The sequence below is a fragment of the Tupaia chinensis genome, unplaced genomic scaffold (genome assembly GCF_000334495.1).
Source record: "Tupaia chinensis unplaced genomic scaffold, TupChi_1.0 Scaffold000086_1, whole genome shotgun sequence".
NCBI classification, from domain to species: domain Eukaryota; kingdom Metazoa; phylum Chordata; class Mammalia; order Scandentia; family Tupaiidae; genus Tupaia; species Tupaia belangeri.
In genome coordinates, this window is record NW_006159548.1 from 3,502,863 (window position 1) to 3,518,842 (window position 15,980).

At 41.7% G+C, this 15,980-nt stretch overlaps 1 pseudogene; it reads right to left on the reverse strand.

Moving 5' to 3' along the window:
* Window positions 1–6,474: 6,474 nt before the first annotated feature.
* Window positions 6,475–7,118, reverse strand: LOC102501331 (zinc finger CCHC-type and RNA-binding motif-containing protein 1 pseudogene; annotated as a pseudogene).
* Between the last annotated feature and the right edge of the window lie 8,862 nt (window positions 7,119–15,980).

The following is a 15,980-nucleotide window of genomic DNA, read 5'->3' on the forward strand; positions in this document are numbered from 1 at the left end:
TCTTTCTTTCTTTCTTTCTTTCTTTCTTTCTTTCTTTCTTTCTTTCTTTCTTTCTTTCTTTCTTTCTTTCTTTCTCTTTCTTTCTTCTTTCTTTTCCTTTTTTTTTATATGAGGTTTTTGCCTTAGGGCTTGTGTATTCACTGGAGAGGAAGAGACAGAGACAGAGAGAGAGAAAGTGAGAAATCACCCCATAGGAGGGATTGCCACGTTGCAATCTCTTCTCTTCAGTTCTCCTCCTGGGATCTTGAGCATGCAAGCACACAAGCCCAGTGTGAGTTTCAAGTCACTCGATCCAGGACTCAAACTGTGGTTGGCCATGTGGGAGTCTAGCAATGTAACCACTACACCACCTGCTGGCCCCAGTATCTCTTTTTAGGTTATTAATTTAAGGTTGATTTCTTAAAGTCCTATGAAAATGTTGAAGGCAGCATGGCACAACAGAAAGAATTCAGGCATTGGGCCTAGGCAGAACTGGATTTGATCCTTAGCTCTGCTGATTTGGGCATATATTTCACATAGCCCATATTTCTGAGTTGCTACTTTGTCCCTGGTATTACACTAATTTCTGATAACTCAATAGTGAACAAAGAAACTCCTATGATCTCTGCTCGTATGGACCTCAGAGTATCAAAAGGAAGACAGACATTTCAAAATGACACTAATGATTGTGGTATAATGTACAATTTCACACTGAAGTACATTCTACAGTGCGTTGCAAACTGAGAGGAGTGGGGCAGGGAGCATTATAGTCAGAAGGAACAGCTCGTGGTGAAGAACTGTGGCAGGAATGAGCCGGGAAAATGGGAAGACCAGGAATAGGCAAACACAACTAGAGTGAAGACTGCCAGGGGAGAATGCAGAGGCCTCAGTTTTCTTCTGTGTACACTGGAGATGATACCACACAGGGGGATTGTATAGAGTAGTGAGAGCAGGGAATACTGACCGATCAGCAGTGCTGGTTATTACGCAGTTATCATGCACAGCAGCCAGAGGGGAAGATGATTCCTTGAATACACAATGTCAGATCCACCTTATGTAAAGTATTTTAGGTATACTCACCCTTTGAGATAAACCACTGGCAGATAAATGCATCTCAGTTCCCATCATGCCCCCCAGAGCTTTAGTTTGGGGGGGTGGGAATCGGGTGTTTTCTTTTGACCTTGGGCTATAGAGAAGGCTGCCAGTGAAAAAAAGCATGTTGGAAAGGCATGGGTGAAAGGAAAGAGAGAAGAAATCAAAGAGACTCAAGTTCTGGGTCTTTTTTTCCCCCAGACATGTCTTGAAATGTGGCATTCCATTCCCCTAATCTGTCATTTTGTATCCTGCAGGCAAAGGTTCCAACCTCTCAGCGTGTTCCTGCAAGCAAAGTTCTACACAAGGAAGCTACTGCAAGAAATCTCTTCCTGCAGGATCAGCAGAATGGAATTGAATTGCAGAATCAGGTACGCTCACCTCCTCAGTGTCTTCAGCTCCAGGGAGAAGGACCCTGTGGTATCAGGCTCAAGGCATCAGTCCAAATCCTGTCTCCACTCCTGACTTCTCTCTTAGTTTCCCAATCCAAGGATGGGGGTAATGATGAAAATAATATTATACTTCCTTCATAGAATTGTAAGAAGTGTCTGAACAAACAGTAAATGTGTGCAAAGCCTTTAGAACTTCAGGCATAGAGTAAGCATGAGGAAATGCCACTTAGTATTATAATGCAATTTTGTTTTTCGCTTCCTCCAACATGGCTACCTGGACCCCATATATACATAGTGAAATACACACACACAAACACACACACACACACACACACACACACACACACACAAGATTTTTAGGACATTGATTCTGGTTGTGTATGACCTTCTCAGGGTGTTGCATACAATTAAAAAGATTTTTCAGCTTCCTGACTTTAAAATACTATACATTGGGCCAGCTAGTGGCATAGTGATTAGGGTGGCTAGAACCCATGTGGCCAACTGTGCCATTTCAGTCCTGGGCACAGTGGCTTGTAAAACACACCAGGCATATGTGTGTGTGTGTGTGTGTGTGTGTGTGTGTGTGTGCCCCAAATCCTGAAAGGAGAGAAGAGGTAGAGAGAAAGGAGAGAAGGGATTGTGGTATAATCATCCCCCACAGTGGGTGGTTTCTCTTTCTCTCCTGTCTTTCTCTGTCTCTCTCTGGTGAGTACATGAACTTCTGGCAAATTAAAAAAAAATTATAGTCACTAACAGCAACAGACAAAAGAAGGAATTATTTTTAATTATTTTAATTTCTACAGCATCTTTCTAGCATTTTTTCATAACAGCTGGTTCATGAAGTCGAAACGAGTGGGGAAGACTATGTTTTTGGCAGTTCTTCATCCATCTCCTGATTTCACACATCAGCATTAATCTGCATCAACATTAGCAGCTTCTGGCACCCACTTCAGCAAAATCAAGGCTTGAGGATATGGTAAAGATGGTATCAGAGATAAGCGCAGAGAACCTAGTGCATTCATTCACATTCCCAGACTGTCTAGCTTTCTGCATCCACACTGAGGTCCTGGGATCACCTCAGCTTGAAGACTGTTGAGCTCTCTTAGGTAGAAACTCAAAATTTGTTTCATGGTTCAGGCTTCATATTTCAGAGTCATTTTGCCTTTAGGTGCAAGAGAAGAGAGAAATTCCCCTCCAAACTCCATGTCAACTGTTGTCAGAAGCAGATGGGGCTCCTCTTGGTGTTCAGCTTAGTTCTCTGGAACCTGAAACTGTGAGGTTGCATTGCCATTGCAATTTTATACCCAATTCTTCTCAATTCCTGATGCCCTCTCAACACGGGGACCTGGTTTCCGTGATGTTCTTACATAAAGTTGGAGAACTCAAGGTTGCAGATGCCCATGCTGTGTGTGACCTTGAGGCTGCAGCCCTGGTACACAACTTTTCTTTCCAATGCTTGTTAATATTGAAGACCTAATCATGACCGTTTACATCACAGAAGTCAATACACTTTCTTTGCCACCCTGAGAATTGCCAAATTCCTTCTTTGCTCTAATCACTTGTGTCAATCTAGAAATGCTGCAAAAGGAGATGTGGACGCTCACATGGGAATGAACTGTGACCATACCTGGGATGAATGGTAACCCCCATGTTCACTGGCACTTTTCTCTTTACTGCAATACGTAGCACCAGAACTCCACACCAAGCAAAATCCCTCCAAAGGGCTTCTGGAATTTCCTAGGATTTGAACCCACTCCTCTCGTTTCTTCTCCTTGACCCTCTCTGCAACCATCTGAGACCACACCATGTTTGTGGCTGCTGATGTTGTTTGTGGAAAAGCTGAGGGCCAAGCTGGATCTTGGGCTGTTTAATCCTGAGACTTCCAGAACTGCCAACCCCAGGGACCAAAGTGGTACATACATCAATTGGAGAGAGTGCCTGCCACCCTCAGTCATACCAATACCAGGCCCAATTGCACTGCTGACACCCAAGCCCCAGAGAGTCCTTCCTGGGGATGGTGGGCCCTTCAGTTCCTTCTCTAAAGTCACAAATCAAATCTTGATCATGAATCTAAGGAATGAAGTCCAAACTTCTGGTTTCTGATCAGGTTTCTGCAAAGAGCTTGGAATTTGTTACTCTAATAGGCAAAAGGTGAACAAATTGAAATATCAGCTATTCTTTTTGGATCTATAGAAGTGAAGTCACAAAACAAAACTGCCACTTGCAAAATTTTAGAGAGGTAGATACAGAGAATAGCAACGTACCTAGGTAGGTGTCCCGAGTGGAAACCACTATGGGGACAAGTGCCAGGGTAGAGGAACGTGAATTGCTGGAGGATCAGTGTGAACCAGCCTGAGAATTAAAAATTCCAAGGGAGCCAGTCATAGGGGCCCCTCCCCCATGCTTTTGTGACTCTTACTCTCAGAAGCTCCACCAAGTTCTCACAGTTAATAACGGAGGAAAATTCTCTCACGCTCCCAACAGGGTGAGGGGGAAAGCAGACATTCTGAAATATGCCAGATCATTCTATTTTTCCTCAAAGGCATGGCCTCAAGAGAAATTATTTTATTGGCTTCTAACCTTCGGGATTTGATCAAATCTTAAATGACCTGAGAGAAGGGCCAAGGCCAATTCTAACTCCCACTATCCTGACTTTCTATATGGAGAAAGGAAAATACTGAACTATGGCCCCCTCTAACTACCCTCTACCACTCAAGTAGGGGTAAAATAGAGAAGTTCACAGTCCAGGCTCTCAGGATTACAAAAAGGTTAAAGCCTACTCATAGGACTCTTCTTCTTGCAAACATTAACTACTACACTAAAGTTTATTTCATTTTAGCTAGCACATCTATTGCTAAAAACTTACAAGGCATTCCAAGGTAAAAAACTCAGTTTGAAGAGACTCAACAAATATCAGAATCAGAGTCAGATGTGACTTGAATAAATAATAAATAGAATCCAGGCATTTTCAGACCAGAAGTTTTAAAATCTATTATTAATATGCTATGGACTAAAATGGAAAGAGTAGGCAATTTGTAAGAACAGATGGATAATGTATGTAGAAAAAATAGAACCTTAAGACAGAATGAAAAAGAATAACTATAAAAAACTCTGCAATAGGTATGAATAATACTTTTAGTGGGCTCTGCTATAGTTTGGATAATGGTTTGTTCCTCAAAGGTTCATGTTCTAGAAGTTTGTTTTTCAGTTTAATGACATTGGAAAGTGGTGAGACATTTAGCAGTGAGGCCTGGTGGGTGGTGTTTGAATTTTGAGGGTACAACTCTCATACACGGATGACTGTGGGGAAATACAGAGAATTCATAAGGGGGAATGCATTCTTGCTCTTGTATGAAGGGGCTAGTTCCCATGAGAACAGGTTGTTAGAAAGGTAAGAGTTCCTCACAGGTCTCCCTTTGCATCTGTTGATCTTTCTGCTTTCTCCAGGTTATGATGTAGTAAAGGCCAGAGTAGAGGTTAACCAGATGGCAGCCCCATGCCTTGGACTTTCCAGCTACCAGAATCATGAGCCAAATAAACCTCTACTCTTTGTAAATCATCCAGTCTCAGGTATTTCTGTTTAGGAACATGATGATAGGCTAAAGGTCATTTGTAGACTGGATATGGTTCAGAAAAGGGTCTCTGAATTAGAGAACATGTCAATAGAAACTTCCAAAACAAAACAAAACAAAACAAGACCAAGAAAGATCCAATAGAATATTCAAGAATCATGGGGCAACTACAAAAGGCGTAACAAACACATAATAAAAATACTGGAAGGAGAAGAAATAAACAAGAAATATTTAAAGCATTAATGACTGAGAATTTCCCCAAATTAAAATTATACACTGAGCCACAGAGCCAGGAAGTTCAGATAAACAAGCAGAATAAAATGCCCAAAATAAAATAAAAATAATAATAAAACCAAAAGCTCCACAATCAGGCAATTTATATTTAAGCTGTAGAAAATAAGGCATAAAGAAGAAGACAAATTAAAACAAAACAAAACAAAACAAAACAAAACAAAACATTTCGATAGAGGAGCATAAGAGTTACAGCCAACTTCTCCTCAGAAACCATGCTAGCCAGAAGAAAATGGACTGAAATATTGAAAGTTGAGAGGAATGATGTCCCTTATTCCTTCCTATAATTCCCTGAGTTTCTTGATGAACTCCTCATTCCAGAACAAATCTTCATTCAAGTTAACTCCGTTACAATGGCTACTAGTTGAGCAAATAAATGGAGACTAAATTCTGACAGAGCTGCTGAGTTAGTCACCACCCAAATGCATTTTTTTGGTGTGCACCAATGTGTTATGTTACAGGTGTTAGTGACAGAGCAATGTGCTTATGTGAGGTGAATGGCATGCTCTTCTAGGTCTTCTATCTAATAAGCTTAAAGTTTTTTTCTTTTTCTTCCCCAGAGGGTGCACATGCTGGGACAGGCAGGGAGATACAGAGAACCTCCCGAGGGGGAGTGGTCATACTGATTTTTTTCTTCCTCTAATTCTCCTTCCTGACAGACTTTCAGGTGTGTACACACATGCACTCAGTATGTTTTTCAAGTTACCAGAGCTGGGATTTGAGCAGCAGGTATCCATGTGAGATCTGGTCCCTACACTCAGCACTTGGCTACTGCTTCATGAGGCCAGTCCTGGACTGAAGCTTTAACATATAAAAGTAGGTAATACTCCAAACCTTTATAGACTGATTTTCTTCAACAGTTTATTATGAAAATGTTCAAATATATAGACTATCAGAAAGATATTTACCATAAAACCCATAAATGCACCTCTTAGATTCTGCAATTTATACTTTAGTACACCCTTTTAAAAAAAATGCATATCTCTCTCTCCATTCTTCTACCTAGTCATTCTTTATTAAGTTGTCTTAGTTTTGATCCATTTCAAAGCAAATTATACCAATCAATTTACTTTAACTGGAGTTTAATATTTCTCTTTTTTTTGTACTTACAGATTTTTAAATTTTAATATGTACATAATAAAATAATCTTAATCACTAAGTTCTTCTACATCACTGAAATATGTGCTTTTCTTTTTCCTGGGGCATCTTAGATTATCTGATGTTGAGGGACCACCTGAACTGGGTTTCCATTTTTGTTGTTGTTGTTGTTATTCAGTTTTGACTTGCTGAAATCTATGACCTGACTGAGGCTGTAAGGAGTAGCATCTTCTCCTTCATCTTCACTTTCTTGTATCCCCTCAATTTCTACTTCTGGCTCAGGAATTTTCTTTCTTTTTTTCCCCTTTTTAATTTCTTCTTCAGAGGTTCACGCTCTCCAAGCATTTTTTTTTTTTGAACAGGCATAACTCAAGTGTCCACTTTCACCACATTCATCACACTTAGATTTATCAAAGTAGTTCTGCCTTCTGATGAACTTGGCTGCTCTTCTGTTGTTGATAGCAAACTTGCTTTAATTATTCTACCAAATAACTGTTTGGTGTTTATTGCCTTTGTTTAGTTTTGTGCAGTCTTTATCCAAAAATAATATAAATGCAACCCCTTTACTCTTCCTGATATCTTTATCTTTCGTTATAATAACCTTTACAACTTTGCCATACTTGGAATATATCCGGTATAAGTCGTTGTTTGTCAGGGAAAGGGATAAGTTGGATACATACACAGGACCACCCATATCTTCTCATTGAGTGGACCTAGGAGGTGAAAGGAGCGAGTCCTCTGCTCATCTGGGGTCTTCCTAGCTTCTTGCAGTGGCCTTGGCATCACTGATCGCGAAAAGCCAGGTGCCCAGATGAAAAGTATAAGCAAGCAATGCCACTTCACAGCTTTCCTTAGACTTGGGCTGAGTTTAATAGTTCTTAAAGTTAATTTATTCATGAAAGAGAGAAAGAGAAAGACAAACAGCCTCAACAGAGTCTTATACCATGCTCCTCCCCCGCCTTCCCAGTCAGTATCACAGACACATGGGTGTCCCTGGCCTGTACAGATCAACCTGGAACCAAACTCTGATCTCCCATATAGCTTCTGACACTGCAGCAGAGTGTGCTGCTACTGCACCATAACTGCTGGGTCTAGAGTTTATTTATTATTTTTTTTAGATTTTGCTGTAGGGCACATAGACTTGCCTGAGAGAGACAAAGAGGGGGAAAGTAAGAAATCACTCTCCATGGGGAATGGCCATGCTGCAGTTTCTTCTCCATTCTCCTCTTGGGATTGTGGGCACACACACAGACACAAATACACATGCCCAGCATGATTTTTTATCTTCTGGGTCCTTAGCTTGAACCATGGTCTACCATGTGGGAGTCCAGAACCTTAACCATCACATCACCTGCTGGCCTTAGAGCTTACTATTTTTGTAAAAACAAATATTCTTTCTTCTTCTTTTTGAGGTATAATTTACATACAGGGAAATGCTCAAATCTTAAAGGTTCCATTGGTTGAGTTTTAAGAAATGCATACTTCAACGCAACCCAACCCTTTTTTAAGAAACAGAAGTTGTCAACATGTCAGGGAGTTTTCTTATAGCTCTTCTCACTCAGTTCCTGCAGAGTTAACCTTTTGAGGTGACCACTGTTGTCACATAGATCTGTTTTCCTGTTCTTATGCATCATATAAACAAAATCATATAATGTGTATTCTTTTATGTCCAACTTTTTCTCTTTTTTTTTTTTTTTTTTGGAGAGATCTTTGCTCTAGGTTGCATACACCTTCTAGAGAAAGAGAGAGGGACAGAGAAACAGAAAGTGAGAAATTATCCCCCAGGAGCAGATGGCCACACCACAATCCCTTCTCCTCCATTCTCCTCTCAGGATTTTGGGCACACACGCACATGCTCCTGACATGAGTTTTAAGCTGCCGGGACTGGGACTTGAACTGCAGTTGACTCTATGTGGGAGTCCAGGGTATAACCATTATGCCATCTGCTGGTTCTGTGTCCAGCTTCTTATACACCCCAGCCCTTCCTATCTCCTTCCTTATTTTATTTTCTCTTTAGTACTTACGGGTCTTTCACTTTTATTTTTTCGTATTGTCTATCTTCCTTCACTAGGACATGTGCTCCAAGAAGACAAGGATCTTCATCTTTTGTTCACTTCTGCCATCCTAGGGGGTACAATCGTGCCTGGAATCCAGTAGACACCAGGAAATATTTGTTGATCTGCTGAATGGAAAAAAAAAGATCCCAATAAATATATTTATTTTGGACATATCATTAGGTTAAAGACATGGTGACACATTTTAGTTTATTTTTAATCTTTTAGACACTATATTTTATTCACATATTTACTTTTTTGTCTTTTGTTTTTTATTTTAAATTTATTTATTTTACATTCATTCACTGTACATCATTACTGTATACAAAATGTGAATTTCATATATATATATATATTCCCCTTATTTCTCATTCTATGCCATTTCTCACCCTCTTCTCACACTGTCTCTGGTATCTACAGTTGCTTTCTATTTCTTTTTTCTTTCCTACATTTTATTGATTCACATAATGTCTTAATTAATCTAACTACTCTCAATAGCAAGTTCAGCTGATATGTAGATATCTGTGAACACAAGGCTGACTTTTTGCATGAAACTGAGTAGAATGGATATACTATCAAGTAGCACCTGGCTGAGGCTATGTAGCTTACTGTGGTCAGTAAATAGGTATTTTAAAATATATGTTTAATTTCAAGAAAGGCAGTTATAGCTATAATAAATCAAAATAAAAAAATGTTAAGAGTACTTTGCTTAAGACTTAAAGCCAGGAAACGGGTTAGGATAGGTTCATGTACCTACTGTTTGAACAGAATCCTAACCTGCTTCCGGACAAATTTTATTTTAATTAACCCTTATGTTATTGGGTCCTTGAAATGGAGTTACTTTGTAGTTTTACTAAACATACATTGAAGGGCTACCTCCCCCTCTTCCCCCTTTCCCTCATCTCCATCCCTATCTCCTCCTTCCCCCTTTTCTTCCCCTCCTCCTGTTTTTAGTATTTCTTTCCTTTTTTTTTAGATTTTTTTTCCTATAGGGCCTGTGATTGTGTCACAGAGACAGAAAGTGAGAAATAATCCCCTGGGGGATGGTCATGCTGCAATCCCTTCTCCTCTATTCTCCTCCTAGGATTCTGGGCATGCGTGCACATGTGCCAGGCATGAGTTTCAAATTGGCAGGTCCAGGGCTTGAACTGCAGTCAGCCACATGGGAGTCCAGTGCCTTAACCACTATGCCACATGTTGGCCCCCCTATTTTTTTAAAAAAGGCTTTAGCCATAGGGCATGTGAGCTCACTGGAGAGAAATAATGAGAGGAAAAGTGAGAAATCACCCCCCCCCGCCCCAGGGGGGATAGCCATGCTGGAATCCTTTCTACTCCATTCTCCTCCTGGAATCTTGGACACTCATATACATGCACCCAGCATGAGTTGCAAGTCACTGGGTCAGGGACTTGAACTGTGGTTAGCAATGTGCGAGCCCAGCCACCTAACAGCTACATCATCTGCTGGCCCTGAGAACTTGCATATCTAGCAGATTCCCAGGTGATGCCAGTGCTGTGGTTTCCACGACCTGACGTCTGGACCAGGGAAGTGACCACTGTTTGCTGCTTCTGTCTTTTCTGTGGCTGGGTACAAACCCCTTCAGCATCCTTACTGGGGTCCTCTGGCCTGGCACTGGCTCTCTTGCGTTCATACCCATGTCCTCTGCTGGTGGCTGGAGTGAGAAGGGGATAGATGGTGATGGTGGAAGTGAGTGCGAGTCTCACTGTTCCCATCTGCATCGGCAGCCGGTGGGGCTGGCCTTTCCCATTCCTTACTGGTGATGCCACAGAAGCACCTGGACCAAAGAACTGATTGACTTGGTTGATTAACTCTGCAGGTGGAGACAGGGAGAAAACTGACACGAAAAGTAGGCTTAGCCCATGATTCTGAAACTTAAATGCACACACGGAACGCTTAGTGAACATGCTGATCCCCCCGTCCCCCACCTCACAGTATTCCTGATTTAAGGACTAAGGTAGTTTAAGATACAGCATTTATTTTTATTATTTGTTTACTTATTTTTAGTTTGCTGTAGGGTGTGTGTGCCTCTTGGAGAGAGAGACAGAGAGAGAGAGAGAGAGAGAAAGAGAGAAAGTGAGAAATCACTCCCACACCCCAGGAAGGATGGCCATGCTTCAATCCCTTCTCCTCCATTCTCCTCAAAGGATTTTGGACATGTCCCCCATACACCTGGCATGTTTTTGAAGTCACCGGGACCAGGACTCAAACAGCATAGTCACACCACCTACTGGCTTAAGAAACAGTATTTAAGTAAACATCCATATGATTTTACTATGAGTAATCAGAGAACTCACTTCGAGAAATATTTATTACATAATTTGCCTAGGTTCATCTAGATAACAGCATATGTAAACTAGAATCATGTCCGATTCTTTCAGGTATGTTCTCATGTGTCCACTATGTGTGATATTCTAGACTCCGAAGATGCAAGATAAAACAAACCACTCTTTTTAAAAAGAATTATTTATATTATTTTTATTCATCGTTATTTTAATTCATGAGAGAGAGAGAGAGAGAGAGAGAGAGAGAGAGAGAAAACAAACTGCCAAGTCCAGGACTCAAATTGCAGTCAGCTTTGAGGGAGTCCAGTACCTTAACCCCCAAGCCACCTGCATGCTCTTCATCCGTAATATGCTGGCTCCTTGGGACCAGCAGTTAGTGTAATGGCAATGTCGCTGGACTCCCACGTAGTCGACCGCAGTTTGAGTCCCAGACCTGGTAGCTTAAACTCACGCCAGGCGCATGTGCGTGTGTGCCCAAGATCCTGCGAGAAGAACGGAGGAGGAGGGATTGTGGAGTGGCCATCCCCCTGGAGGGTGATTTCTCGTTTTCTGTCTCTCTGTCTCTCTCTATCTGTCTGGTGAGCGTACAAGCCCTATAGGAAAAATCTTTCCGAAAAACAAAACAAAACAAAACAAAAACCAAAAAAAATACCATGCTGGCTCCTTATAAAGGAGTCTGATGAATTCTTCAAGAGCATTATGCTTTGTTGTGCTTCAATTTCAGCTCCTGTTAAAAAAAAGACAGGCTTCAGTTTCAAATATAACAGCAAATAGCACTTTGTTTAAGGCAATCCAATTAAATTCCATGTAAATCTCTATTATATAACACAATTTGATGTAATGCAATTCAATACATTGTAGCACAATACAGCAAAATATAATGCGATGTAATACAAAATCGCATTGCAGCTTCCATGCAGTGGGTTTAGCGTCAGCCTCATTTCAGATCTTGAGCTGTGGTGTCCTCTAGTGGTTAGAAACTGAAATTTTTCGTGTGCCGGTTACAGCTGTACCTTCTACTGACTAACTTAACAGAAAGCTGCTTAGAGTGGAAGAGCAGAGGCCCCGTTGGCTCTGCTACTGTACAACGCTGATCCTGAAGTAAGAGACTAACCCGAGCTGCCACAGAAGCTAGTGACAAAGTGACTAATCGTGCTGCCCATGATACTGATTGCTCTCAACATTTTCTTTTGATTTGTGACAAGGAAAGGAAGAATACTAATTAGCTTGATTCTTTACCCAGCAAATAGAAGACTGGATCCCACATGGCAAACCGTGGTTCAAATCCTGGATGTGGTGGCTTGAAGAACATGCCGGGTGCATTTGTGTGCATTTGCTGGGTGCATTTGCATCCAAAATTCCAAGAGGCAAATGGGGGAGAAGGGATTGCAGTGTGTAGTGTGGCCAACCCTTCAAGGTTGCTTTCTCAGCACCCTCTCGACTTTCCCCCTCACCCCAGTCTTGTGCATTATAGCAAAGTAAAAAAATAAAAATAAAAAAAGTGCACTGCAGCCTAGTGGCTGTGTTTGGATTGTGGGGGCATTGTTCACACGAATGGGTTAGCGCTGCCTCATGATGGAAATGAGATCTTGCTCTAACAGGAAAGGGTTAGTTCTTAGGAGATCGGGTTATATAAAAAAGACGACTGTCTCCAGTTCTTCCTCTGCACACACTCCCCTTCTTTCCTGCGTCTGGTAGCCATGCCGTGACATAGGACCAGGGACCTGCCAGATGCCAGCCTCATGCTCTTGGACTTCCAGGCCTCTATTCTTCAGAAATGACTCAGTCTTGGTATTTCTGTTTGGCAATACAATGACCCCGTAACCATGACAGACAAAGACAAGCACAAGACTCCTTCACCATGCCTGAACATAAATGAAATCATGACCACTGTTTAAACTGCAAAATACGCCAGCCGTCCCCTGTCCTGGCTAATCAGAGTGGCTGCGACTTAATTTCAGTATACTTTTCTTCAGACAAGAAAGAGGCCATTAAAATTTGTGTTAAAAATTTGACAACCATCCTCCTCTCCAATTTATTTATTTTTGCCAGAGGGCATGTGCATCCACTGGGGAGAGAGTGAGAGAGAGAATGAGAAAGCATCGGCCCCCTCCATCCCCCTGTGGGTTATGGTCACACTGAACCCCTTCTTCATTTCTCCTTCCTCTCAGGATTTTGGACATGCATGCACATGCACCCAGCGTGTTTCTCAAGCACTTGGGTCCAAGTCTCAAACTGCATGGTTGGCCAGATGGTATCTAGCTGCCTTAATCATCATGCCCCAGATTGACCCTAAAGAAATTTGAATATAGACATGTGTGCATACGTATATGCACATTCATGTGTGTATTCATGTATTTCTCCTGTTAAGCAATTTCAGTCTAGACTGCTTATGGAAAGAGGACAATATATTCTCACATGACTGGTACACTTCTTGGCATTTGCTTGTGTAGACATTTTGCTACTTTGAGGTTTCCTCTGAATTCTGGCTGTAAGTAATGGAAGTGAACACAAAACACACTGAGAGGTCAATGGAACATGGCTTGAAGAGGGGTCTTCTGTAATGGCAAGGGCTGGGGTAGGTTATCAGAGACAATGTGGGTGGACCAATTTTTGCAACCTTGTAAGTGAGGTCAGTGGAAAGACATGAAGCATGCTGCATGTACATAGAATTCTCTGAATTCCTGAGAAAAAGTCCATGTGGAAAACAGTTGTGAATATCATGAAAAACAGTTTGGTCATGTTTTATTTCTCAATATAATCTCCTGTTGCTAGTCTAAAAGGTACCTGGGACTGATAACATTGCCTCCAAATTCTCAGGAAATGAGGTTAGTATTCTTTGAGTTTGACGTGAATTATATTTCTTACAGTTACACAAGTTTGTGTGTAATATGATTGACTCAGTGTGAATGCCTTTCTTCATGTTAACTTATCATGATGGATTTCAAATGATGAAATCTGGGTGAACAGCATTCGTCTAGAGACAGTTCTAGGTCTTTGTCTTTAGAAGATGTCTGTAATAAAGCCTTTATTAAAGCCATAGCATGTAGAGACCAGCAGGTGGCCTAGTGGTTAAGGTTCTGGACTCGCACATGGCTGCCTATAGTTCAAGTCCCGGATTTGGTGGCTTGAAAAATCACACTGGATACATGTGCACACGTGTCCAAGATTCCAAGAAGAGAATGGAGAAGGGATTGAGGTGTGGCCATCCCCTCTGGGGGGTGATTTCTCACTTTTCCTTTCTCTGTCTCTCTCTGGCAAGTACATGTGCTCTATGGCAAACAAACAAACAAACAACCCCACAAAAAACATACATGGAGACCAGCAGTTGGCCTAATGGCTATGTCGACACTCCTGTGTCATTGACTGCAGTTTGAGTCCCGGACCCGGTGGCTTAGACTCATGCTGGGCACGTGTGCGTGCATGCCCAAGATCCTGAGAGGAGAATGGAGAAGGGATTGCAGCATGGCCATCCCCACTGGGGGGCAATTTCTTGCTTTCTGTCTTCCCGTCTCTCTGTCTATCTGGTGAGCACACATGCCCTATAGCACAAACCTCTTCAAAAAAAATATATATAGAAGGAATATTTTTCATCTAAAATTATGTCAGATACAAAAAAGTATAACAGAGCTTTTGGTTGCAAAAAAAGAAATGCAATAGAAATTAAGCAATAATGTTAATTTGTTGGCTCATGAAGTTGTAAAGCATCTAGCCTCAACTGTGTTTTGGTCAAAATGTTAGAGCTGTCTCTTCATTTTGGCTTTATCCTCTGCCTGGCTTCTGGTGACAAGAGCTACATGCTTCCTTGTCCACTTCCAGGATAGAAAATGTATTTTCTCACAAACAACATGATAGTTACAGATCTCTACTCAAATCGAACCAAAGTAAATTGACCATTATTGCAAGGGGTGTGACTATAGGCTGAACAGCCTCCACCTGAAGATGGAAGTGGTCACTTCACTCGAACATTGCATTTAATGCATAATTACTCCAGCTGCTTTCTTGGAGCAAAATTAGAGCTCTGTCAGAGGAGAAAACAGAGGAAAGAGGTGCTGGCGAGACCTGCCCAGGACTTTTCATTTAATGTTGTATTTATAGGAAGTAATGTTTCAGTCAACCTGTAAGGGGCAGTATTGAGCTAAAGATGCCGATTTCTGTTAGGCTGTGGCCCTTTGATTCCTAGTTCCAACAGTTCTTAGCAATGTGGTTTTGTTAAGTCACTTAACCTCTTCAAACCTCAGCATCTTTATTTGTAAAATGAAATGAGAAGCTCCCTTGCAGAGCTGCGGTGAGGATTCAGTGGAATGATGTGTGCAAAGCACCCAGACTAGAGTGCATCGCTGTGAAGGACTTGCAACCATACATTTGCATGGGAAGTAGCCATTTATGCACCCTCAAGGGGCATCTGCATGCTGTCCAGTGTGCTGTGGGGCCTTTTCTTCCCAGTCTTGGGTCATCCGTATCAGTCACCAAGTTCAGTGTAGACAGATTCAGATTTTTGACCCAGAGACTGGAGTGGATCTGACACTGTGGAAGTGGGGCGTTGTGGTCCATTCTGGTATAACTATTCACAGAGAACCCCCACCAGTGGTTCCCAATGGGGAGTCATCTTTGCAATATAACTTTCTTTTTCTTTTTAATTTTTAAAATTAAAAATAAATTGGTATAGAGCATGTGTGATTGCCAGAGAGAGCAAGACAGGGTGAGAGAGAGAGGGAGAGAGAGAAATCAACCCCCCAGGGGGATGGCCCCACTGCAGTCCTTCTCCTCTTGGGATTTGGGGCACATGCTCACATGTGCCCAGTGTATTTTTCAAGTTGCCAGGTCTGGGACTTGAACTGCATAGTTGGCCATGTGTGTTCCAGCCACCTAAACATCACACCACAGGCTGGCCTGCAAATAGAGTTATTAAATTGTTTGAGAACAGGGCCCAGTAGCATCTCGCTGGGCCTCTGTGTACTGCTCTTGGGAAAGTTCCCACCAATCCCATACAGAGCAATGATATTTCGACTATTCCTTGATTGCTCTCTCTCTCTCTCTCTCTCTCATCTCTCTCTCTCATCTCTCTCTCTCTCATCTCTCTCTCTTTATCTCAGATCATTGGAAAGCTGAGTACACTTACACGGTAGTAATCAAGCAATTTTCTTTTGCCCAGTAACCCTCTTATTTTATTTTAATTGAACTTTATCTTATAAAAGTCT